We start from the raw sequence: 24,749 nt of genomic DNA, 5'->3' as shown, positions 1-24,749 counted from the left end.
TCTGTGTCCAAATTTCCTCTCCTCTTTTATAAGGACACCAGTCACATTGGACTAGAGCCCATCCTAAAGACCTCATTTTAAGTCGATTACCTCTGTAACTCCCTATCTCCAAATGAGGTCACATTCTCAGGTACTGAGGGTTAGTTTTTCAACATATTAATGGTGGGGGAAACACATTTCAACCCAGAACACCTTGATTCCTTCAAAGAGATTCACTTTTGATGTTCATTATCCAACTCTCACAAATCAAAAGGCTTGCTGGTCTCTGCTATGAACAGCAAGCCTTTTAATTATATATATAATCTTGATATATATATATTATATACATTATATATATATATATATATAATCTTGATAGAATATAAAATCTTGATAGAAACCCTGTTTCATTATCTGTACATTTCTGCTATAACAATCCAAATGCTCCCTAGGCAATCAATTAATAACAGAGTAAATGGGGGCATTGGGTAACTTTAAGGGATGGGGAGGAAAGAAATCTCTATTAATATTTCAAAGTTTTTTCCAACTTATTAAATCAGCCCAAGGTGCTGAATTCACTGGGTCAACTCCATAGCGGTCTGCCACTTCCACGGAATGTTTTACGTGCTTCTCAAAATTCTCCCCTCAAGTACTTCCTGACAGCACAGGAGTAGAAAAACACCCCAGGAATTCTGAAGACATAACCCAAAGCAGTTTACTCGAAGCATGAAATTTTTATATCCCCTGTTTAATCTTTAAATGCCATGTGAATTTTATTCTTCAACCATGTGGCAGTAGTTTTAATGAGGAAGAAAAATTCGAAACGATTTCCCCCCAAAGTTCCAAGTAACATCCAGGAAGAGGTGCCCAGTTTATCCTATGACTTCATGTGCCCCTGGCATGACGCCCCATGTTTGAGAAGCACGGCTTTCACTGGAGGAAACAGGAAGTTCCACAGATAAAAGGGTTTTGTTTGTTTCCAGCAGAGAAGGATCTTCATTCTGGCACTGCCAGGAAACCAGTCCTTTTCCACCCAAAGGACAGCATTTCCTGAAGAGCAGATACATGTTCCTTCCCAGCTGGTGGAGAGTCTGCGAGGTGAAAAGAAAAAGGCATGCCACAAAGTTAACAACACACATCACAAGGAGAGAAAGAGGCCAAGGGAAAGCGGGGTCAGAGTTCAGGGAGAAAAAGAAAAACCAACAGCCCATGGTACAGAGCAAAGAGGTGAGCAGAGTGTGCAAAGCATCAGCAGGAAGGCAGAAAGAGAAAGGGGTCAGAGGAGATGAGTGTAATAGGATTTGTGGTGAAGATCAGCAAAGTCTGAAATAATGGGGGGACAGCAGAGCACAAATAAAACTGGGCCGCCAAGAGGACCTACATCCTGAGCTTCATAGAGTCCCTAGCACTGCTCCAAAGAAACTTCCTCTCGAATAGTCCAGTGCTGCCACTCTGTTCTCTCATCGCCATTAGCTTGCTGTGTTGTGATGTCCACTGAAGCAAAGTTTCTGGGCACCAATGAAGCTAAAGTTGCCAGGTGGTTTCCAGAATTAACTCCAAATTTATGAACCACTGATAAACATAAGCCTGAAAATCACGTAACCCCTGAATTAATGCAAGTCAGTGATAAGCATCTTCCCCAAATTTAATGAGTTGAAAAACAATTCCTGGGGGCGCCTGGCCGGCTGAGTCTGTAGAACACACAACCCTTGATCTCCGGATGGTGAGTTCGATCCCCACGTTGGGCATGGAGATTACTTTAGGGGAAGAAAAAAAAAATCCCACAGTTCCTTGTTGGTTTTCATTTTCATCTCTTGGATTGTTTGGAATCAGCTCTGAGTGTTATGGGCTAGGTTCCTCTATAGTCTCGTCCAGAAAGGTCCCACTCCGCCGCTTTCATCCTTCCCTACTCTGCTCACATACAGGTGCAGAGGCACCATACCTGTGGCTGCCAGACCGGCACTGGCCTCCAAAGGCCATGGCGCCCACCCCCCCACTGGAGCAGCCAAGCAGGGGAGAAAGTGAGACGGCTAAAGCAGGTCATTCTTCAGGAAATCCCTGGGCTCCTGGCCAGTCGCACCAAAGCCCAACGGCACCACAACCAGGGCAAAGAAATAAAAGCAAAGCTCTTCTCTTCTGAGTGTAATGGAGACAATTCTCAGTTCTCAAACTCAGGTGTGCAAGGAATGCAAATTTACTGTTCTCTAATCATCTAATTTATATTTAAGTCCTCCATTTGGTAATTACAGGCAATTCAAAGTCTCTCCCCCAGCCTCACCTCCACAGAGTTACATCTAAATTCCCAGGCCTTACTCAGTGAGTGTCAAGGTGCCAGAGGGAGAGGGGCACCTGATCCTCCGAGGTGCCCCCAGCCCCCAGCCCCTGCCCACACCTCCTCTCTCCCCTTCAGCCTTGGATCACTGGTCCACTTGGAGTCCCACAGAGTCCTCCCAAGTGCAGACCTCCTCAGCCTTCAGGAGCACTTTCCTTGCCCTTTGCTGCACAAGGACTCTGGGAAATGCTTGGGGGGGGGAGGTAGGGGGACTTCTCTGCCTCCATAGGGCAAGAAGCCACCTCTGCTTGGATGCTCCAGGCATTGGGAATCAGAGTCACACCACTGTCCTGGGCTGTACTAAATACAGGAGCACAGCCTTCCTCCGATATCTGGATCCCCAGACTTGTGAGGGGCTTACATAGCCACTGCCCTTCAGGATTCAGCCTAGACACGCAGCCAGCCTCCTTGGGAGCCACAAACATGGGCCTCTCCTCCTTCCCCTCTAACTTCCCTTCCCCTCACCAAGGGCACCATTACTGCATTGGGGAAAGGACAGGGGGAGATTGAGGGGTGCCAGAAAAGACTTCTGTTGCCCATGAGGCACCCTTCTAAATCTACTGTCTATGCACTGAGTCCTTTGGTGCCCCCATGAGGACCAGGCTTTGGAAAATCAAAAGCCAAGCATTCATTTCTGGATTCTGCTATGTCACTTGTCCCCTGAAGCAATGAACGTGGAATGCCCTAGCTGCCTAGGCAGGGGGATGTGCCATAAGTACAAGGAACCAGAGGGACTAAAACCTCAGTGAATAACTAGAAATGGTGGGCTGCCACACCGCCCCTCGTCCTTCAGCTGCCTGCATGGCTATAGCAGTTCTGCCTTCCTGTCATGCCTTGTCCCTTTTGAACTTCCCCCTTCCAAAGTCCTTAGTAAAAACATCAAATAATTACATGCTGTAATTGCCGGTTGCACAGGGACTGGAGGAAAGGGCAAAGGGGCTTTTGGCGAGTCACACTGGGGTGAAACAGCATGGAAGTCCAAGAAACAGCAAAGAGCAGAATGTGATTAAGAAGTAGAGGGCAAGTGTCCCATTTACGTTTAAAAAAAGACTTCATATCTGGATGTATATACATGAGCAAATGTATAGAAAAAAATCATGGGAGAGCAGTGAAATTGGAAAGGGGACTTCCACATTTTTCCCTATATGCTCTATATCATTTGAATTATTTCCAAGGAGAACGTATCTGTGTTCTATAGAAAAATGAAAGAACAGAAGCAGCAGATAAAGGTAGATAGACAGGCAAGAAGGATTGGAAAAAAATGCCTTCGTTAGGAGTTTCATCCTTGTCATGAAGCTGGTGAAATACAGACAGAATTTAATAGTCCTGATCTTTCAGTTGGTAAAGCAACACAAACTTGTTGTAGTAAAATTGGAAAATGCAAAGAAATATAAAAATGAAAATCATCAGTAATCGCACCCCCAAGAGATATAGCCAGTGTTGACACTTTGGTCTACTTTCTACCAATCTTAATACATGTCTCGTGAATATTTTTACTTATATGGCATCATTCTCTGTAAGAAACTTCATTTTGCTTTTTTGTAATTTTTGTCACTGTTTTTCTACCTATAAAAGTAATGTGTTAATTATAGTAAAAAAAAATTTAGACACCTTATGAAGGGCTATTTCTCATAATCTCCATGGTTAATAGTTTGGTGTATATTTTCCCAGTATTTTCCAATAAAATACATATTTCTTTAAATGAGATAATAAATGTTCATCAACTTACTCTTTTCATTTAGCAATCAGTCTCTCCTGGCCATCTGATTTTTTCAGTTGATACAGAGCAATATCATTCTTTCTACCAGACATAGTATATTTTATTATACAAAGTGTACCTTATTTAGCCAGTGCTATATTAATAGACACTTAAAATATTTCCAATTTTAACTATCACAAAAAATGCTTTATTGAATATTTGATCCTGATATGTATAATTTCACACACTTATGCAAATATTTTCTGAGATAAAATTCCTGGAAATTGATTGTTAGGTCAAACAGGATGCACATTTTACATTTTAAAGGATGTTGCCAAATGCCTCTAAAAATGCTGTAGAGGGGCGCCTGGGTGGCTCAGTCAGCTAAGTGTCTGCCTTCGGCTCAGGTCATGATCTCAGGGTCCTGGAATCAAGTCCCTGAGTATGGAGCCTGCTTCTCCCTCTCCCTCTCCCCCACTCATGCTCTCTCTCACTCTCGCTCTCTCTCTCTCAAATAAATAAATAAAATCTTTTAAAAAATTAAAAATAAAAATGCTGTAGAAACAGTTCCAACAACAGGGTATGAGAGTACTCTTCTGAAAAACCTTAGCAAAACTTGGTATTATCGATCTTTTAATATTTGATGACATGACTGGCAACATATAATATATTATTATTATTTTACAAATATTTTCCGTAGCTTGACATTTACCTTTCATTTAATTACAATTTTAATTGTGCTTCTTGATGAAATTTTTAATTTTATGCAGTCCAGTTTATGATACCAAAATTTTCAAAATGTTGACCCATATTTAATTGTGGAATTTTCATCTTATATTTAAATATTGAATCTAGCTGTAGCTTACTTTGGCTTAAGAACCAAAGTAAAGATCCAGGTTTTTTTTAATAAAAAATTTAATGAAGCATACGTTACATACAGAGAAGTGCACAAAGCATAAATGCACAGGTTAATGAATTTTCACAAAGTAAATTTCATGCACCCCATGTGGCACACCCCCGTTTGCCACATCATGAGCCACACCATCCGGTGCAGAAAACAGAACATGACCCACACCCAAGAAGTCCCCTTAATTTCCCCTTCCAGGGGCACCTGGGTGGCTCAGATGGTTAAGCATCTGCCTTCAGCTCAGGTCATGATCCCAGGGTCCTGGGATCGAGTCCCACATCGGGCTCCCTGCTCCTTGGGAGCCTGCTTCTCCCTCTGCCTCTCTCTCTCTGTCTCTGTCTCTCATGAATAAATAAATAAAATCTTAAAAAAAAAAAAAATTTCCCCTTCCAGTCGTTACCTCCCCTAGGCAACCACTCTCCTGATTTATATCACCAAAGATTAGTTCTGCCTGTTGTGGTATCTGGCTTCTTTTTCTCTGCATCATGCTTATGAAATGCATCTATGCCTTGGTATGTAGCTATAGATTACTTATTCTTATTCCTGTAGACATTCCATTGTACAAATATACTATGATTTATTTATCCATTCTACTGCCTTTGGACATTTAGGTTACTTCCGGTTTGAGGCTATTAATCATATAATAGGAGTGCCATGAACATTCCTATATGACTGTTTATAACCATATATACATGTCTGCTGGGTATATACCTAGGTGTGGAATTTGGAGTATGGAGTATGTGCGTTTAGCTTTAGTAGAGACTACCAGTTTTCCAAAGTAGTTGTACACACCCACCAATAATATATAAGAGCCCAATTGTTCATGTTCTTGCCAACACTTGATATTACCTGACTTTTTAATTTTGTCCATTCTAGTGGATATGTAGAGATAGTAACTGTAGCTTTAATTTGCATTTCCCTGAGAACAAATGAAGTTGTGTACCTTTTAATATATTTATTGACCATTTGAACATCCTCTGTGTGAACTACTTACTTTTTTTTTTTTGTCCTTTTTGTCTATTTTCCTAGTGGGCTACTTGTTTTTCTCTTACTGGTTTTTAGTTCTTTACAATATTTTCTACTCTATGGCTTGCCCTTTCATTTTCTTCATGGTGTCTTTTGATGATCTGTAGTTCTTGATTTCAATCTAATCTAGTTTATCAATATTTTCCTCTATAGTTAGTGCTTTTGTGTCTTCTTTAAGAGATGTTTGTTACCCCAAGGTTACACAGATATTCTCTTAGGTTTCCTCCTAAGACCTTTGTCTTATCTGTCGTAGTTAGATCTACAATGCAGCTGGAATTAATTTTTGTGAATGGTTTGAGGAAGAGGTCAAGATTTATTTTTTCCAGATGGATATTAAATTGAATCAGCACAATTTATTGAAAAAACATCCTTTCTCTCCTACATTTCAGGGTCACCTTTGTTGTTAATCAGGTGATCATATAAGGGTCTCTTCCTAAGTTTCCTAATATGTTCCATTGGACCCTTTGTATATTCTGGCACAAACACCACAGTCTTAATTACTATAGCTTTATCATAAGTCTAAATGTCGGTAGTGGAAGTTCTCTCAGCTTTGTTCTTATTCTTCATGATTGTCTTAGCTAATTTTGGCCCTTTTCCTTTCCATACAAATTTCATAGTCAATGTCCATTTAAAAAAGCCTGTTGAAATTTTGAATGGTTTGCACAATTTACAGATAAATTTGGGGGAATTAACATCTTTACAACCTTGAGTCATCCAGTCTATGAACATAGTATATCTCTCCATCTACTAGAGTCTTTTTTAATTTCTCTCAATACATATTCTTGTTTTCAGTGTAGAGATCTTGTACATCTCTATTACATTTATTCCTATGAATTCAGTGTTTTTGAAGCTATTGTAAATGGTATCATTTTTTAAATTTCTTTTCTATTCTTTGTTACTAGTATACAGAAGTACAATTGATTTCTATATATTGACCTTGTATCCATCAGCCTTGCCAAATTTTATTAATTCCAAGAACTTATCTAAAGATTCTTTGGGATTTTCTGGATACACAATCATTTTGCCTCCTAATAGTGACAGTTTTATTACTTTCTCTGCCCTTGCAGCAATGGCTGGAAGTTCTAATGCAATGTTAAAAAGAAGTCATGATAGCAGACATCCCAGAGAGAAGGCTTTCAACATTCCACCATCAAGTATGATGTTTGCTTTAAGTTATTTGTAGGTACTCATTATCAGATTAAGGAATTTCCTTTGCTAAGACTTATTCTTTTTTATCAGGAATCAATGTTGAATTTTATCAAATCTTTTTTCTGCATCTATTGAAATGATTGTTTATATTTTCTCTTTATTCTGTTATATTGGGGAATCACTTTGACTTATTTTCAAATGTTAAACTACTTGTGAATTCCTGAAACCTGTCCCACTTGGTTATGGCATATTATCCTTTTTACACATTATTGAATTCATTTTGACTATATTTTGTTTAGGATTTCTGTATCAATGTCCATGAGAGGGTTCAGTCTTTAATTTTCTTTTCTTGTGATGTCCTCATCAGGTTTTGGTATAAAGGTTTTTCTTAAGAATGAGCGAGGACATGTTACATCTTTCTCTATTCTCTGGGAAAATGTGTAAGATTGATGTTATTACATCATTTAAACATTGGGAAGGCTTTATCAGAGAAACCACATGGGCCTACAGAGCCCCTTTGTTTGTTTGTTTGTTTGTTTATCTGTTTGGTAGGAAGGTCTTTAATAATGAATTCAATTCTTTAATACATATAGCCCCATTCAGATTTTTTATTTCTTCTTCTTGTGTTAGTTTTGATATGTCAGACTTTAAAGAAATTTGTTTATTTTGTCTAAATTGTCAAATATGTTGACATAAAATTATTCATAATATCCTCTTATTAATAATCTATTTTAGGGGTATCTGGCTGGCTCAGTTGGTAGAGCATGCAATTCTCGATCTCGAGATCGTGAGGTTGTGAGTTCAAGCCCCACACTGGGTATGGAGCCTACTTAAAAAAATAATAATAGCAATCTATTTTATCCTTAAATGACTAACCACTTTCTCAAAACCACTTGTTAAATAATATGTCTCTTAGAAACTGTGATATGCTACCTCTATCATTCAAATTTCATTTAATAAGCCATTCAAAAATATGTATCAGCTCAAACCATGATCCAGACATCATTCCAGTGCTAGGAATAAGCATTAAATAAGACAACATGCCTCCTTTCAAAGCTTAAACTTAGTGAAGAAAACAGACAATAAACAAGATCATGACAAGTATTCTGAGGAATACAGCAGGGTAAGGGTGTGAAGAGGGGGAAGGCAAGGACTATTTTACATGCAAGAATCAGAGAAGGTCACTCTGAAGAGGTTATATCTGATCATAGACCTGAATGATGTGACAGAATGAGCCATAACAATATCAGAAGGAAGAACTGCAAAGGCCCTAAGGTAGTAATAGTACTTGGGATGGTCCAGAAAGTAGCACAATAAGTAAGAGAGAAAGAAAAACAGAAGATAAATTTAGAAACCTAGGTAGGAGCCAGATTGTACACAGTCCTATAGAGTATGATAGTGATTTGGGGTATTCTAAATGTAATGGGAAAACACTGGCTTTAAGCAGGCAAGTAACATGATATCATTTATGTTTTAAAAGATCCTCTAGGGGCGCCTGGGTGGCTCAGTCAGTTAAGTGTCCAACTCTGAATTTCAGCTCAGGTCATGATCTCAGAGTTGTGAGATCGAGCCCAACATCGGGCTCTGGCACTGGGCATGGAGCCTGCTTAAGATTCTCTCTCCCCCTCTCCCTGTGCCATCCTTCCCCTCTCCCTCTCAGATAGATAGATAGATAGATAGATAGATAGATAGATAGATAGATAAATAAATAGGACTCCTCTAACTATGTGTGTAGAATAGACTGGGGGAGGCTATTGCAATAATCCAAGCAAAGGATGGCTATGGCTTGGATGATGGTGGGAAGAGTGGAGGCCAGGTTAAGTGCTCAGATCCAGTTTATGTTTTGAAGGCAGAGTGAACAGGACTTCCTGTTGACCTAAATGTGGGAGCTATAGGAAAGAGAAGACTCAAGGATAATTTCTAGGCTTTTAGTCTGAACGACTGGATAGATAGTAGTACCCTTTTATGAGCCTGAGAATTAAGGGAAAGGAGCAGGTTTAGGGTAGGGAAGTTGAAAATTGGGAGTTTGGTATAAGACATGCTAAGTTTCAGATCTTGTTGGACACTCCAGTGTAGAATCAAAGTGGGCAGATGAACATACGGGTCTGAATTGCAGAAGAATGATGAAAACTGGAGATATAAACTTAGGAGTCATGTACAAATAGATATTTAATACCATAAAGCAGGGAAAAAATCATCTAGGAATGGAGAGGATGTCCAAGACCTGAGCCCTGCAATACTCCAACTTTAAAAATTGGGAAGAGAGAATCCATAGCAAAGATGACTGAGGAGCATCCAATCCAATGAGGTGAAATTCCCATATGTGTGTGTTTCTGAATTCAACACTCTTCTTTCCTGATCTTTCTGTTGATTCTTGTGTCAGTTTTGATTCCTTCAATTCCAAATAACAAACAATCCAACTCAAATAAGCTTAAGCAATGAAAAAACAGCCGGTATGGCTCTAATAATGTCACTTGGATGCCTAGTTTCTCTCCTATGCTTTCCAACATGGTGGCTTCATTGTTGGTTTCATGTAATAATGACGAGGCTGGGGTCCCACAAAAAGGAGGGGGATAGCACTAATGACCATAAGAAGCTTCTAGTCAAACCAAATTCATGGCTGCAATTCTGTAAAATCAAGGTGGTATAAAACAATCCTCAAAATCTGTGCAAAAACTGGCCAGTGATTACAACCTACATTTTCCTTTTTGTCTTGCTCCTCTCAGTGCCAGGGCAACCTTCTCCACTGTCTCTAAGTGGGGGAGGAAGAGATGGTTTTACTTCTGGTTCACCTTTACCCTCAGTAGTTCCAGCTTTATATGGAAATAGTCTCCTATGAGACTCTCCACCTTGGGCAAGCTACAGACTTTGACTTCTAACCTCCTTGCCCTGCAAGGCTGCCAAAACCAAAGCCCTATTTTACTAGAATCAACAAATGTTCTCAGGGCAAAAGCAACTTAAGCCTTCCAGTGACCAGCACATCCCTCTAGGTTCCCACTAAACCTTAGATTTCCACCTTCTAGTCCCTTTGTCTCTTCCCAGTTCTTTCGTGCTTTTAAGGAAATTTAATTTTTTTAATTTAAAAAATATACCCAAACATTTTAATATTTTTCAGTAGGAACTCTGGTCCACCTAACCTTGCCTACCATGATCAGAAACAGAAGGCTACCATTTCCTTCTTCGTTGCCATTGGATGAGTTAGTTTCCTTGGCAGTTACAGTATTTGCATGAGGTTCCTCTGGCCAGGGGAGGGGAGGACAACCATGATACTCTTTCAGATGAGCTATTTTTTTGCAATCCAAAGGCCCTCTTCCTCCCTGCTCCCACAGAGACAGAATACTTCCCATAGACATGGTGGCTTGCCAGTGTGGTTTTTCAGGTAACCCCACTTCTTTTGCTTCTTCTTTTTTTTTTTTTTTTTAAAGATTTTATTTGACAGAGAGAGACAGCGAGAGAGGGAACACAAGCAGGGGGAGTGGGAGAGGGAGAAGCAGGCCTCCCGCGGAGCAGGGAGCCCAATGCGGGACTCGATTCCAGGACCCCGGGATCATGACCCGAGCCGAAGGCAGATGCTTAACGACTGAGCCACCCAGGTGCCCCTTCTTTTGCTTCTTTGAGCCAAACTACATCCAGGAGGGTATATTCCTCCAGCTGCACACCCAGTTCCCACAACACTTGCTACAAGCAAGGGATAGAGCTTTTTCACATCAGGTTGCACTTTTTACCTCAAAGAGCATGATTTTCTAGAACTTTCTAAGATCTGTAGCTACTGGGCTCTCTCACCATCTCCCTGCTGCTTCTCTTCATTTCCTCCCACAAGGCTTCCACCTGATCTCATCTATTCAGGACTCTCTCTCTTCACACACATTTTGAAGCTTATGGATTAAATTTCTCTCCTAATTTTGCCAAAAATAGAACAGTTTGCAAGGTTTTCATTATTATTTTTTCACCTCTCTTGTTGCTTTTGAATGTTTTTCAGGAAAAGAAGGGGAAATGCCAACTAACACAGCAATGTTTTTATTCAAAGGTTGAAATCGTCTCGACTCCTCTCTTTCTCTCACATCTAATACCAAATACGTCCTCAAGTCCTGTCAATTCTACCTTCAAAATATATTCAGAACTTGTCCACTTCTCCCCACCTCCACCTCCACCCTAATCTAAGCCACCATTGTATTTTATCTGGACTACGGCACTGCCTCCTAATTAGTTGTCCTGGATTCACCTTAGCTGCCTTACTGCCTATTCTCCATACAGCATTTACATTTTTCAAGACGGAAGCCAGATCGTGCCACCTGTCCTCAAAATCTTCCAATGGCTTCCTATCTCAGTAGAATAAAATCAGTCTTTAATATAGATATGAAGCCCTACATTCCCTCCAACTCCCCCTCTCCCATTATTCATTGCATTCCAGCCACAATGCCCTCCTTGCTATTCTTCAAACAAGTCAAGCATACTCCTACCTCAGGGCCTTTGCACTTGCTGAACCCTCTGCAGGGAATGCAGCACCCCTAGGTTTCCTCGTGGCTCACTCCTCACTTCATTCACATCTCTGCTCAAATAGCACCGTATCAAGAGGCCTTCCCTGAACAACCTCTCTAACGTAACAGCATTACCCTTGACATCCACTCTGTTTCCTTACTCAGTTTATATTTCTTCCTTGCACTTATCACCACCTTACATATTTTATGTTTATTTGCTTTTTCGTTTGGAGTTGTTTGTTTTCCCCCCACCCAAAATATAAGCTCTATGAGAACAAGACCTTTGTCTGTTTTTATTCCCTATCTATCACAAGAATCTAGAAAAGTGCCTGGCCCTATAGTAAACACTCAGTAAATACCACCGAGTGAAGGCTGTGGCTACAGAGGAACCCCACTGCAGGAAGTCCAGTAAAAGCAGAGACCAGGCAGCTCCGCCCTCTATGCCTTGGAGCGCTCTCTCACCTCCCTGCCATCTCCCTGCCATCCAGCTTCTTTGCTCACTCACCTACCTTTCTAACGTCACTACTGTCAGCCTGAATCCAGTAGTCCTTCCTGCCTGAGGCTCCCCAGCTCCACCACTTCGGTGTCCAAATCCCAAATATCTAATTGGTCCACCTTAGTCCAAGAACCCATCCAGAGTCCAATTAGCCATTGCTGGGGGGCAGAAGGAGGGCGTGGCTGTGTCTGTTCATAGGCCAAGTAGAGTCACCCTCTCTAGGTGCCCTACAAAGGGAAAACTGCTGGCGATCGTTCATTCAAATACAGAACAAGCCTCCCCTAACGCATCCCTGACACTGGCAGAGAGAATGTGCATAACTTCGACAAGGGTGCCTCTAACTCAAACGCCTTCCCAGTCCTGGCGAGTAATACAAAGGAGTGAAGAGGGCAGCATGGCAAGATGGCAAAGCTAGGAGCAGCCACTCTTACTAACTATTGCCAAGGAGGAACGTGGGCCTGGTGTTGCCAGATCTTCTGAGGACTCAAGCGAAGCCAAGAAATTTGGAAATTTCAGTGTGAAATCTCCCACTTTTTAAATGATGACAACTAATCTAATTTTTAAAAAATAAAACACAGTGCAGACCAAATAAAACACATCTGCTAACCAAATTTGGCTCAGGGCTACCAGGGTGTGATTCTGTTTTATACAGTCAGCTCAAAAATAGGACACAGTAATTTATCACAGTCAAAAGCAATGTGTCCCAGGGGGTTCAGTGTGAGGATTTCATTAACTGGAGTAACCAGGCCTCTCAGCCCCGTTCACAGCACCTGCCCCATCCTCTCTATCAACCCTCCTACAAACTCCCACCAACTTTTCACTGCGAGAGATGAGGTTTAGTGGAAAGCATTCAGGCTTCAGAATCAAACAAACCTGGGTTAAAACCCAGGGCTACCTCCTAGCATTCCTTAACCTCTCTAAGCCTCAGTTTCTTCATCTGCAAAATGGGAATACTAAGTCCTACCTAGAAGGGTCCTCAGGAATAGAGGAAATGTGAGCTGCCTTCCCCGTGGGTGTGACCCCTGAAAACCCACAACAGCAGATACAGGGTGTTCAGAATCAGCTGATGCCACCTAAACCTCTCTGTAGAATAAAGAAAGGGCAAAAATGGATTTAGTAAGTAAAATAAAGATGCAAAATACAGCCCTTCAGGGCTCCAGAACTTCACACTAAAGGAGTTGCTTGTGAACTTAGTCCAGAACGTCTACATGTATAGAAACCAGCACTAATTAAAATTCGCAGACATCAATTATCTGATTATTCAAGAACTCTCTCAACTTCTAAAGTTATTTTTTGTATGCATATTTCAACACAACACCGAAGTCAAGTCAATGCATGCCAATTCTCCAATGGTCTCAAAAAAAAAACAAAGTAATCCTGTAGCTCTGGAGACACAACTTAAAAAAGAAAGCTCTAGGGGCACCTGGGTGGCTCAGTCGTTAAGCGTCTGCCTTCAGCTCAGGTCATGATCCCAAGGTCCTGGGATCGAGCCCCACATCGGGCTCCCAGCTCAGTGGGGAGTCTGCTTCTCCGACTCCCTCTGCCCTTCCCACTGCTTGTGCTCTGTCTCTCTCTCTCAAATAAATAAATAAAATCTAAGCTATAGCATCTTTAAAAAAAAAAAAGAAAGAAAGCCGTGTTTGCCAAGTGCAAACTGTAATGACGTCCCCTTCTGGCGTGGACTGCCAGTGACAACACGGGACAGCCCTACGTCCACCAACAAACACAGAGGAGCCACCACCACAAACAAGGATCCACAACCCCCGGAAATTATGCCTCCCTCGCCCACCCCTACCCTGCCCTGTGCTCTCCAGGGAGGCGTCAGGCAGTGAAGACCCCTCAAGCCAGGGCCAGAGGGCCACACAGAACACTTGGCTTCCTACCACACAGCACACATCTCAAGAGTCAACAACAGGAAGGGGGTCAGCCTACAAGGAAACACGCAAATGAAGCGCCCTCCAGAAAGCAGGATGACCCTCAACTGCAAAACCCAGAAACACATTTCTACCAGCAGAGACCCGAGGTAGACTAGTCCACCCAGGAGGCTTCAAAAGAATGAAACTTGTCCCAAATCGCCAATACTTTCCCCTCCCCCCAAGGAGAGCCCAGTGCCCCCATCCCAGATGTGCCTGGGCCCTAGTCCTGTCTCCCCGGCTCTCAGGGCTCTCAGAATCATCCATGTCCATTACCAGCTATCCTCCAGGGAGACCCAAGCACCGGAAATCACTTCCCTCCTCACTGCCAAGCCTCTCCTGGGAGGCAGGTCATCAGGAATTATGTAAGCTATCTTCTAGATTAACAAAAAAAAAAAAAAAAAAAAAGAGGGGGGAGGGAGTCTACGAGGGGTGGAGTAAAATTCAAGATCCGCCAGGAGCTGACAATCCTTGAAGCTGGGCATCAGGTGAACAGGGGTCAGTTATACTCTCCTCAATTTGTGTCTACGTTTAAAATGTACCATAATAAAAAAGGTTTTCAAGGGGTGTGGGGAGAGGACACAGATACAGCCTGAAAACAAAACTAAGTGTCCTTCACTCTCCACCCTGTGTTTGAACACAGAAAAATCTGGGAAGTCCTCAGACTCTCAGATCCATAGCCCAGAGGGGTCATGCACTCCCAGAGGAGAAACAGCATCTTCTAAAGCCCCACACTCGCTGTCCTCAACAAAATCACCTTTGAAAAACTCCCTAGAACTTTTCAAAATTATTCTGGCGTGACCCAGCTTCCCTTCTTGGCCTGTAAACCTTCTGCCTCCAGAAATCACCCCTCCAGCCTCATCCCACTACAAGGGCCTCTACTTCCTGTTCCAAACTAGCGTGTTGAGCAATCGAGCTATTGAAATAGCTCCTGGGTGGCAGACAGAAGCCTGTGCTCCAGCAGCCTGTGTAGCTGGTTCTCCCTCCTGGGGGTCCGAAGGGAGGGGACTATTATCACTTTCAGGGAGTCAAGGAACACTTTATATGACCTTCTTCTTCCTCTTCCCTTTAGCTTCAACTTGCTCCCTATAAGAAATTTTTTTTTTAATGATCTAAAGTGGATTTTGTCAATCTCAACACTGTTGATATTTGGAGCTGAAAAATTCCTGGTTGGGGGGGCTGTCCTGTGCATTGTAGGATGTTCAGCAGCCTCCCTAGCCTCCACCCACTAAATGACAGGAGCACACACCCCAGTCGTGACAACCCAAAATGTCCCAGACATTGCCACATGTTCCCTAAGGGGTAAAACTGCCCCTGCTTAAGAATCACTGGTCTAAAGGATACTGAAAAACTTAGACCAATATTGTCCTGGCAAAAAAAAAAAAAAAAAAATTGAGGTTACACAGTTTATTTCCACATGCACTATTAGACGACATATTTCAGCATATAAATTTTTGAGTATGAATATTCAAGACATGCTGCATCCTAAGCCAGAAACACATAAATTAACAAGAGAGAAATAAACTTATAATACTCCCAACTATTTTTTTCTGTCTTTGTGGTTTCCTGTGTAAATCTTACTTGTTTCCTCCAGATGATCCTGTTTGCCTGTCAATGTGGTAATGGTTTCACCCAGGCTTTCTTTGAAGTGCCCCATAATCTGCGTTAGAAGGAAAAACTTCTAATGATTCTGAGCACTCCCCAAGGTGTGGCGGCTCTCCAGCACTTATTTAACAGGTGTCACTGGAAAACAGCATCCTCCAAAAGAAGGCTTCCTAACAAAAGCAGAGAAAAGCATCACCAACATGTCTGGTACAACTTAAGAGAACACCAGATTCCTAACGTGACCAAGAAGCACCGCACACAGATCCTCAACGTGACCAAGAAGCACCGCACACAGCTAAAGGAGCCGGAGTAAGAGTCTGCAACCCCCACAGGGAAATACTGTTACATGCCTTCAGTAAGCAGAGGGAGTTTCCCACTGTATTTAAATGGGACACTCCCCTCTTGAGAAGAAAGAAAATCTGTTTTCAGTCTGCAGGGAACTTATATTAGCCACAGTCTATTATCCAGCTTTGGGGAACAGACATACATAGCTGTCTCTCATCCCCACCCCATCAGACTCCCCAGCTCCATTCGGGGGTTCTCCAATGCCCCTCTCACCCCAGAGAGATACTGACTTGTTCTTCCCCTCTGATGCTTGTGGATAGGCAAGCACTGGGGGGGTTCTGTCTTTTGGGGTCCATTCCTCCCCTCTTACCCCATGCCACTGCCTGTCTCAGTCTGGATCACCCCAATCCTAGATTCTGGCCAAGGCCTCCTAACAGTCTTCCTGGTTTCACATTTCCCCTCTAATCCAGGTTTTACGCCAATGATGGTCTTTCAAGAGCACAAGCCAGAAGGGCCCAGAATCCTTCTACGGTTTCCCACTCCCTATCACTGGATACCACCCTAACTTCTTTGGTGCACAGATCTGTGAAGCACATCCAACGTTTGACCCAAGAAGAGTCCAAGTAGGAGCAGGATGAGCAGGGAGTGGGAAGATGCACACACGTGAGGGATTAATCCACTGGATAGATGGAGAGAGAGGAGGGAGGATGGTGTTAAACTCAATGACAGAGTTTCCTTTCAACCCTGACTTCTTGTGATTCTGAGAACTCCTGGGTCTGCCCCTCAGAGCCTGCCATCATCTGACCCCAAGCCCCTCAGTCATGCCAAACTGTCCCCCACAAATGTCCCTCACATAGTGCTGCACATGGTTACCCCACCTCTACAGGATGACTTCTTTCCTGGTCATCGTTCTTTTTTTTCTTTTTTAATTACAAAAGGAATGATGCTGGTAGCAAAGCATAAAATAATATTGAAGTATTTAAGGTGAAGCCTCTCAACCATTACACGCCCATCATTACCACTGGCAGCCAGGAGTGCAGTGCACGCCCCTTGCTCCCTCCCCATGACACACACACACACACACACTCACACTCACACACACACAGTCCACTCATTTGATACTTGATCTTATACTGTGCCTTAGGGAGGAGGACATTTAATTCTGGCGCGCACTCACGCATCTCTCCAGCACCCCATGAGGTTAAATCGAGTTAGTTCATCTGCTTCAGCCGCTGCTGTTCCACCAACGAGGGAATGCGAGGCAGGGAGAGCGCGTGTCTTGCTCAAAATCACACATTAGCTGGCAGCAGAGTTAAGACCACAACAAGAACCCCTACCCCAGTGTTTGTTATTACACTGTAAAGTACTCTTCACCCACACTACAGAATGCAATGTTGTACAGACAGAAGGTAGAAATAAATACCTGTTGAAAGAATAACCTATGGAAGCAGGACAGCACAGTGGCTGGTTAAGTACTTGGACTCTGAACTCAGGCTACCTAGGTTAGAATCTGGCTGTCCTTTACCTAACCGTGCAACCTGAGTCAATCAACTGGGCCTCAATTTCATCGTCTGAAATATGGGGTAATGACAGTACGTCCCTTACAAGGTCATTGTGAGAATGAGATAACTTAGTATCTATAAAGCACCCAAAACAGTGTCCGGTACGTGTGCTAATAAAATCACCATCACAGCTCTAATAGAAGCCCCCAAACACAATAAATATTCTTAAATCCTTCTTAAAATTGAGGCTGGCAAATCAAAACCACATCTTGTTAGCTCCATACCTTGTCCCAAGAGAAATCAGCATGGGGGAGAAACTCAGATGATATAACTAGAAAAAATATCTAAGTGACCCAGTGACTGAAACCATTACTCCAGGGAGGAATGACCTCATAGATCAGTAACACCTACTGCACCAAAGAATAAAAAACCTTAACAGCCTCTCACAGTCATTATCTAAGTAAAGTGGGCTGCAAATCTGTTGGAGAATTGTTTTTGCCATGATAATATTTCTAGTAAATTGCTGCTTCTATACTAAATGTACTGGTGTTGCAGAACTGGCATACTAATAGAAAGATTATTATAGGAACACTATTAACATGAATTAGATATTATTAAAGATTCAACTACAACAGTGCCTGATTACAAGAGATTTCAGGCTGTATTGCTTAATGGGCAGATAAAAGTGCTAATTAAGCCCACTCGTAGAGGATGTCCCTAGGCAGGTCTGTAAACCACAGGTAGCAAGAGGTCTATGTACTAAATGAGGAGCTGTATTACCAACCCAGTTGGGTATAGTCCTACAGGGAGATGCGGAAAGAACAGGAAGAGCCAAAGTTTTCTGCACAGGAGGGGTAACCTGGTAAAGCAGACAAGTATCCAAACTTACCTGAATCTCGGGTTGGTTGGTTTGTTTTCCTTAGCTACTTCCTCAGCAATACTTCTAAAACCGCCTTTGCTTAAGTGAAGAAGATCAAATAACTCACCATAGACTGGTGACCCTCAATAAACAGCATAAGCAAGGAGAGGCAGAGAAAGCCTTGCCATTTATTACCAAAACCTTCCCAGGCAACCAGAAGACACTGAATAGCTAGCTCTCCCGGCAGCACCTTGGCCCAAAGCATCTCACCGCAAACAGCCTAACGCTCTCAGTGGCTCTGAAAGAGTTGCTAGACTGAAGGCATTAGCCCTGCGTCTCAGGATCTATTTTGCTTTCCCACCTTGTTAATTAACTAATCAGGGATAGCAAAGCACCTCACAAATATAAACTGTCAGGGAAATGCTAAGGAAATTCGCCTACCTGGTCTAAATGTCAATACTAAATTAGGAAAGGGAGAAGAGCTGAGCTGTCCCCAGTTGCAGCAATCCTGGGGCCAGGGCTCGCTAACCAAGGCGGACCGACCCGTGTGCCCTGCAGCAGCCTCCGGCCCCGGGGCAGGGCTCTCGGCAGGACTTCTGGAAGGGAAACCTGGACTGGAGCCACCCCGGGGCAAAGGGAACGCTGCGCGCCAGGCGCATCCTCGCGGCTCAGCCTCCATCTCCCCGCATCTCTGGGATGTCAACAAACGCCGACCACAAAGTGAAACTTTCCGGGCCCCCGCTGTCGCGCTGGGTCTCTGCCCTCTGCCCGTGAGCGCGTCGCGGGGACAGGTGTGGAGCCGGGCCTCGGGAGGGGACCCCCGCCCCCAGCCCCTGCGATTGTGTAATCGGCCCGGGAGGGGGTGCTCGGCGTCGGCCCCACGCCCGGCGGCGGAGGCGCGGCCCCGGGACCCCGCGGCAGGCGCGGAGCCCGGGGCTGTGGGGGGTTGGGGAGGACAGTCGTCCCGCCCCCCGGGACCGCCCCCGGGCGGCCAGGAGAGCCGCGGCGCTGACATAGCCCGGAGGGGGCGCCCGCGCGGCGGACCGATGCCAAGGAGGGGGCGCGAGGGCTCGGCAGCGCGGCCAGCCTTACCTGCGCACCGGGCCGGCACGGCGGGAGGCGGCTCGGGATGCCGGGACGGCGGGCGGCGGGCGGCAGCGCTGGCAGCCACCCGGCCACGGCATGTAAGGAACCGCGGCGGCGGCTGCGGCGGCGGCGGCGGGCGCGGGACTGACAGCCCCAGGCCCCGCCTCCAGGCCCCCGGGCCCCGCCCCCTCCGCGGCCGCGCGCCGGGCCCCGCCCCCTCCGCCCACAGCCGGGGTCAAGCTGGGTCCACCAACCGGGAGGGCGGGGGCGCTCGCTTCCGATTGGCCTGAGAGCCGCCCGCCCCGCCTACTCCCCCACCTCCTCCTTGGCAGGGAGCGGCGCGTGCGCGGTGGCGACGATGGGCAACGCACGAGTGAGTGCTGGCGTTCTAGGTCCCCAGCGGTGGGTACCCGGCGTCCTTCCTAATCCGGGATGGCTGGGAGCCCTGGATGGCCTGAGGAACCAGGAATCAGACTCAGACTACATGGTGGATTGTCCTTATTCACCTGTAGACAAATCTGTGGGAGAAAACCAAGCCAGAATGAGCCAGGCTCTGTCTAACCAGAGGAGACCCCAAAATTGTGATCTGCAACAGAAAACGAGCCACCAGCCCGGATGCATCTGCGACGGATCCCAGGGGTGCTTTATCCACGCGCTGGATTCGCTCCCTGGTCAGCAAGGGTCGTGTGTGTGCAGAGAGTCTAGCAGTTGAGAAGCGAGGTTAGGGCGTTAGGGTTCTGCCAACAGAGAAAGTGAGTGATGCTGAACTAAGTGGCCCTTCTCCTCCAGCACTTACCTCCTCCACCCCCACCCCCTCTCCGTATCTCCCACCTCTCCCTCTGCGCGAGTTCCAGTACCCTCAGCCTGTAAACAAGATCAAGTCTCTCCCAGCAAGAATAAATTGAGACCCAGCAATTTCACTCCTCAGTGTGTACTCAAGGAAATTGGAAACATACCTACGCAAAAACTAGTACACAGATGTTCACAGCCTATTCATAATGGCCAAAAGTTGGAACAATTAGAAGGTCCATCATTTGATGAAAGGGTAAATTATGGTTTATCCATACAATGGAACATTACTGGACCATAAAAGGGAATGAAATAATATGGATGAACATTGAAAACTAAGTGAAGAAAGCCAGACATGAATGACCACACAGCATATGAGTCCATTTTTATGAAATGTCTGGAATAGGCAAATCTACAGAAAATAGATGAATGGCCACCAGGGGCTGGGAGTAAGAGAAAATAGGGAGCGACTGCTAATGTAGCATTTTGCTACCCCTTCTCATCCAAGATTCTTGCAATGGCGGCCTACATGTTTTTACCCCTCCTTCCTCATCTCCCATTTATATATTAGTTCCCTAGAATGTGGCTTCTGCTGGTACCAGAGCTGAATCTCCGCTCTCCTTGAATCCTGAAGCTTTCTGTGACCCTGAACATTCCTGGTTCTCCTCCTCCTCTCCATTCTTTCTGTCTTTTGACCTTTCCCTTGGCAAGCCTATTTAAAATATTGATGTTTTCTGTGACTTCTTCCTAGGTTCTATTGTCCATGTCTGTGAGTTCAGTTACTGCTTCAGATTCTAACATCCACCTGATGCCCCACAGGTTTCTCAAACTCAGTGTGTCCTAAGCAATCTGTCATCTTCTGTCCCCCTACTCTGTACCTTCTCTCCAGTAGTGATATCTGTTGCTGCCTGCTACAACCTGGGAGCTATCCTTGATTCTTCCTTCTTCCTTCTTCTAGAATCAACCAACAATTTTTATCCCATAAGTGTTCTTAAATCCCACAGTCCTTCTCCATTGGTACCACCACAGCCCTAATCCATACCCCCATCATCTTTTGCCTTCTGATTCCCTTCATCTTTTGTCCCCTTCAAATCTAGCTTCCAAACAGCTGTGGAAGTGCACACCCATTGCTTTAGCTGATATAGCTGGCATTCATTCCTCTTTCTCATGTTAGCAACACCCTGATCTTGTTTTAGGAACCCACCCTCCCCCATTAGATACAGGCTTGGTGAGACGGTCAATCAAGATGCTGACCTTACCTGACCCAGGCTAGGTGTGCCCTCAAGCTGAGGCAATATGACAGTCTTCATCTGGAATTTGAGTCCCAGGCAGAGCCACATAAAAACTGAAAGTGGTTGGACCTGATTGTTCCCAACCAAGGAGAGTCCTAGGCAATTCCTGCTATCTCTGCCCTGGGAGCTCCATTCAGAGCTTGGGTGCTGCAGCTTTTCCTTCAGTTTTCTCCGAAGTATTCCTTCTTTGGAAATTACCCAGAGTTGCCTGCAACCATAGAATCTAATCAATACAGAAATACATCTAAGACACAAAACTTGTCCTTACCTACCTACAACTGTTTAGAATCGTCCCATCACCCATTGGAAGGCCTCCAAGCTCTGTATCCCAGCTCCTGCCTGCCTGCCTCTCCCACACCTTTTCTCCCCACTCTCTGCCTTGCCCATGCTTTTCTGCCCTTCTGAATTACTGGGACATCCATGGCAACACCCTGTAAGATTTCATGCCTCTGTGTTCATGAGTCCCCTCTGTGTAGAATACCCTTCCCTGTTCTCCCAAGCTAACTTCAACCTTCCCTTAAGGAGTTCTCCTCCAGAAAACCTTTCCTGGTTCTCCCTGCTCCCAACATTCTGTCCTCCTCTGTGTTCTTAAAGCACCCTATTCTTCCACGTATTATTGCACTTACTGTTGTGGTATCTTACTTACCCATTTAATTATCTGCCTCTCCTACTAAACTTGGAGTTCCTTGGGGGCTGTAGCCTTCCTTTCTATATCATTAGAGCTTAACACAGTGCCTGGCCTATGGTGGGTGTTCAGAACTCTTCCTTTCTTCTTCTTTGCTTCTATGATTCCTGAATAGGAGAAAGAGATCTCATTGAGGGACATTAACAAGCATTTTTCCCTAAAGGATGAAAAGCAAAAATCCAGGCCTAAGGCATCTCATACAGGTTGTCCAAAAACTGTATTCCAATACCAAAAAAAAGTTCCAGAAGGTGGTTAAACCCTCAGTAAGACTAAAAGGCCCTTATTTAAATGATATGGCTCTCATCTCTAAAATCTACTCAATTTCTCTTGAAAGCCTTCATGGCTTAATGAGATGCAAAATTAAGTAACTCAGACAATTGTACTCATTATTGTGACTAACTGGCAAGGTGTGTTTTTGTACTTACTTGTAATCATAGCCAAAGAATAAACTGAATATTACAAGCAAACCCATAGTTTCATTTAGACATGTGTTGTGTAACACGTACTACCTCAAATGGGATTGCGTAGCCATCCATGCACAAAAATGCTGAGGAGGAGAGCTGGGTGTTAGTCCCATTTTGGCCATGACCAGCTGCTTGACCTTGGGTGAGTCCCTGCCCAGTCAGCCTCCCCAGTACCCGCTCCTTTATTGCACCACCATCAGAACCACATTTCCTTGGAAACGCAGTTTTTCTGCACTCTAACCCAAGTAGTCTTGCTTAACCTGACTCCAAACTCCAGGAGTTAGGCCTGGTTGGCTTAAAGCAATCATTCTATCCCATCTCTTTGGTTACAGAAATCCGTTCCATGGAAGACATGAAGCCCAGTCAAGACAATGAGATTTGAGAAGATATTTTCTAGGACTTCTGACAAAAAGCAGATCACTGCCCCTGCTGTAGCCCCTGTCAATGATATAAGGTCTACAATGAATACAGCCACATGTGACCACAAAGATAGAGACTCGATTGCCAGACAGTACGTGAATCCTGAGGAAGGCAGAATGGGAAAATTAAAATGAAACAGAACCTCAGTTACATTATTGAGCAGTGAGCAGCCAGATCAACACCTGAAACTGTTGCCCCATACTTTCCAGTTATATTAGGACTACTTATGTAGTCCTAATAATAGCACTTAACAATCTCTCTGGGCCTCTATCTTCTCATAAATAAAATAAAGATAATATGAATAATCTTTAAGGATTCTGCCAGCCTTCACATCCTATACCTCTCTGAAGGGTAAATATACTCATAAAAATTTAAGTGCATTATCTAGTAATGCACTAGTAAGCACTAAGGAAAATAAGACTCTCCAATATAATCCAACAAAAGATAACTGAAACTAGAAATATAAACAGAAATCCTTAATCTTTGCCTATACCAGAAGTTACCCAGATCTCTACCCTCCCCCCACACACAGCCACTTGTTTCTACACTCTGAAAATAGGGAGGGAGGGGTGGTCTGGGGAGGAAGCATATATGGTAGGCCTGCTTTAGAAGACTGGATTCTTATGATGGTGCCCATGGCCTTAGACCCTTTGTTCAGATGCTGACCTCTTCCACCACTCTTTGACCTGAGCACTTCCCTGCACCTTCTCTCTCTCCCCGGATCTGATATCTGAATCCCACATTTAACTTGCCAGCATCCCCCCCATGTCTGCATTCCCAGCATTGACCACCTTCAATCAGTTGGAAATGATGATGTATTAGCCAACAACTCGAGAGCACAGATTTGTTTATCTGTAGCAACAGGCCTAGAGGAAGGAGACCAGGATGGTTATTTAGTGGAGCAGAGTCACTTAATAAAAGAGATTAAGCACCTTTAGAAGCCTGAAGGGTCGAACAAACTGTCAGATACACTGCACTAGCAATTATGTGCAAAATCTTCACACAAGGGATATGTAGCCCATTTTGAATAATGTATCTGGACACGCAATTGTAATCAACATCCTGATTTGAAAAAGCATTGCCTGGGTGCCTGTCCGATACTGCATTGGGACACCAGGGCAGGCACCAGGAACATCAGGAAGAGGTGATGTGGAAAGAACCGGGGTTGCTTTCCTGGAAATAGAAATCAAGAACATGCTGCTGATTAAGTTAGTTCTTTGTTCTGGCTTTGCAAAATTCATGGGGAAAGACAGATCTTCAGCACAGCTTTGATTGATTCATTTAACATTTTATGACCAGATAACCTTTGCATACAGAGATGACTAAGACAATGTTCCTATTCTTCAAGAGCTCATGAGCTGGGGGAGGAAACGGACACTAGATCAGTCAGGTCACAGCAGGAAACAGAGCTTGCCCCATATGGCTTAAGTGAAGACTTCAATGAAAGGACTATTTGGGGGGTGGAGAAGGTACCCAGATACCAACAACAGCAGGAAACCATTACCACCCCCTGCGAATGAAGAAGAAGCAGAGGAAACAGGAGAGGGGGAATGTGGAGGAGAGGATGTCTAGCAGGAGCTATAGTCAGGCAGAGATCCTGCCAGAGGAATGGCTTCAAAGCAGAGCCAGAAGGGAAAAAGCACCTTGAACTCTTGCCTTCCTCCCATTCTCTAATCTGCAAGTGCCTATCATCGGCTGACCTGAACAGAAAACCTGCCAGCAAGGGAGCCCAGATGATGTAGTCCATAGTGCTCAGCCTCCCAGGGAAAGAATAAAGCAGAGA

General features: G+C 44.3%; 1 protein-coding gene across 1 annotated transcript in view; it reads right to left on the bottom strand.

Moving 5' to 3' along the window:
* HIVEP3 (HIVEP zinc finger 3) overlaps positions 1-18,254 on the bottom strand; it is a 446,808-nt gene extending 428,554 nt beyond the window's left edge. The window contains exon 1 of the mRNA XM_032431558.1: positions 15,561-18,254. The gene's annotated coding sequence lies outside the window, so the exon portion shown is untranslated. The remainder of the gene's footprint in view (positions 1-15,560) is intronic.
* Between the last annotated feature and the right edge of the window lie 6,495 nt (positions 18,255-24,749).

The sequence above is a fragment of the Phoca vitulina genome, unplaced genomic scaffold, assembly GCF_004348235.1.
Source record: "Phoca vitulina isolate PV1807 unplaced genomic scaffold, GSC_HSeal_1.0 scaffold2, whole genome shotgun sequence".
NCBI lineage: Eukaryota > Metazoa > Chordata > Mammalia > Carnivora > Phocidae > Phoca > Phoca vitulina.
Note: the sequence above shows the minus strand (reverse complement) of the source record. Positions and strands in the feature narration are given on the sequence as shown.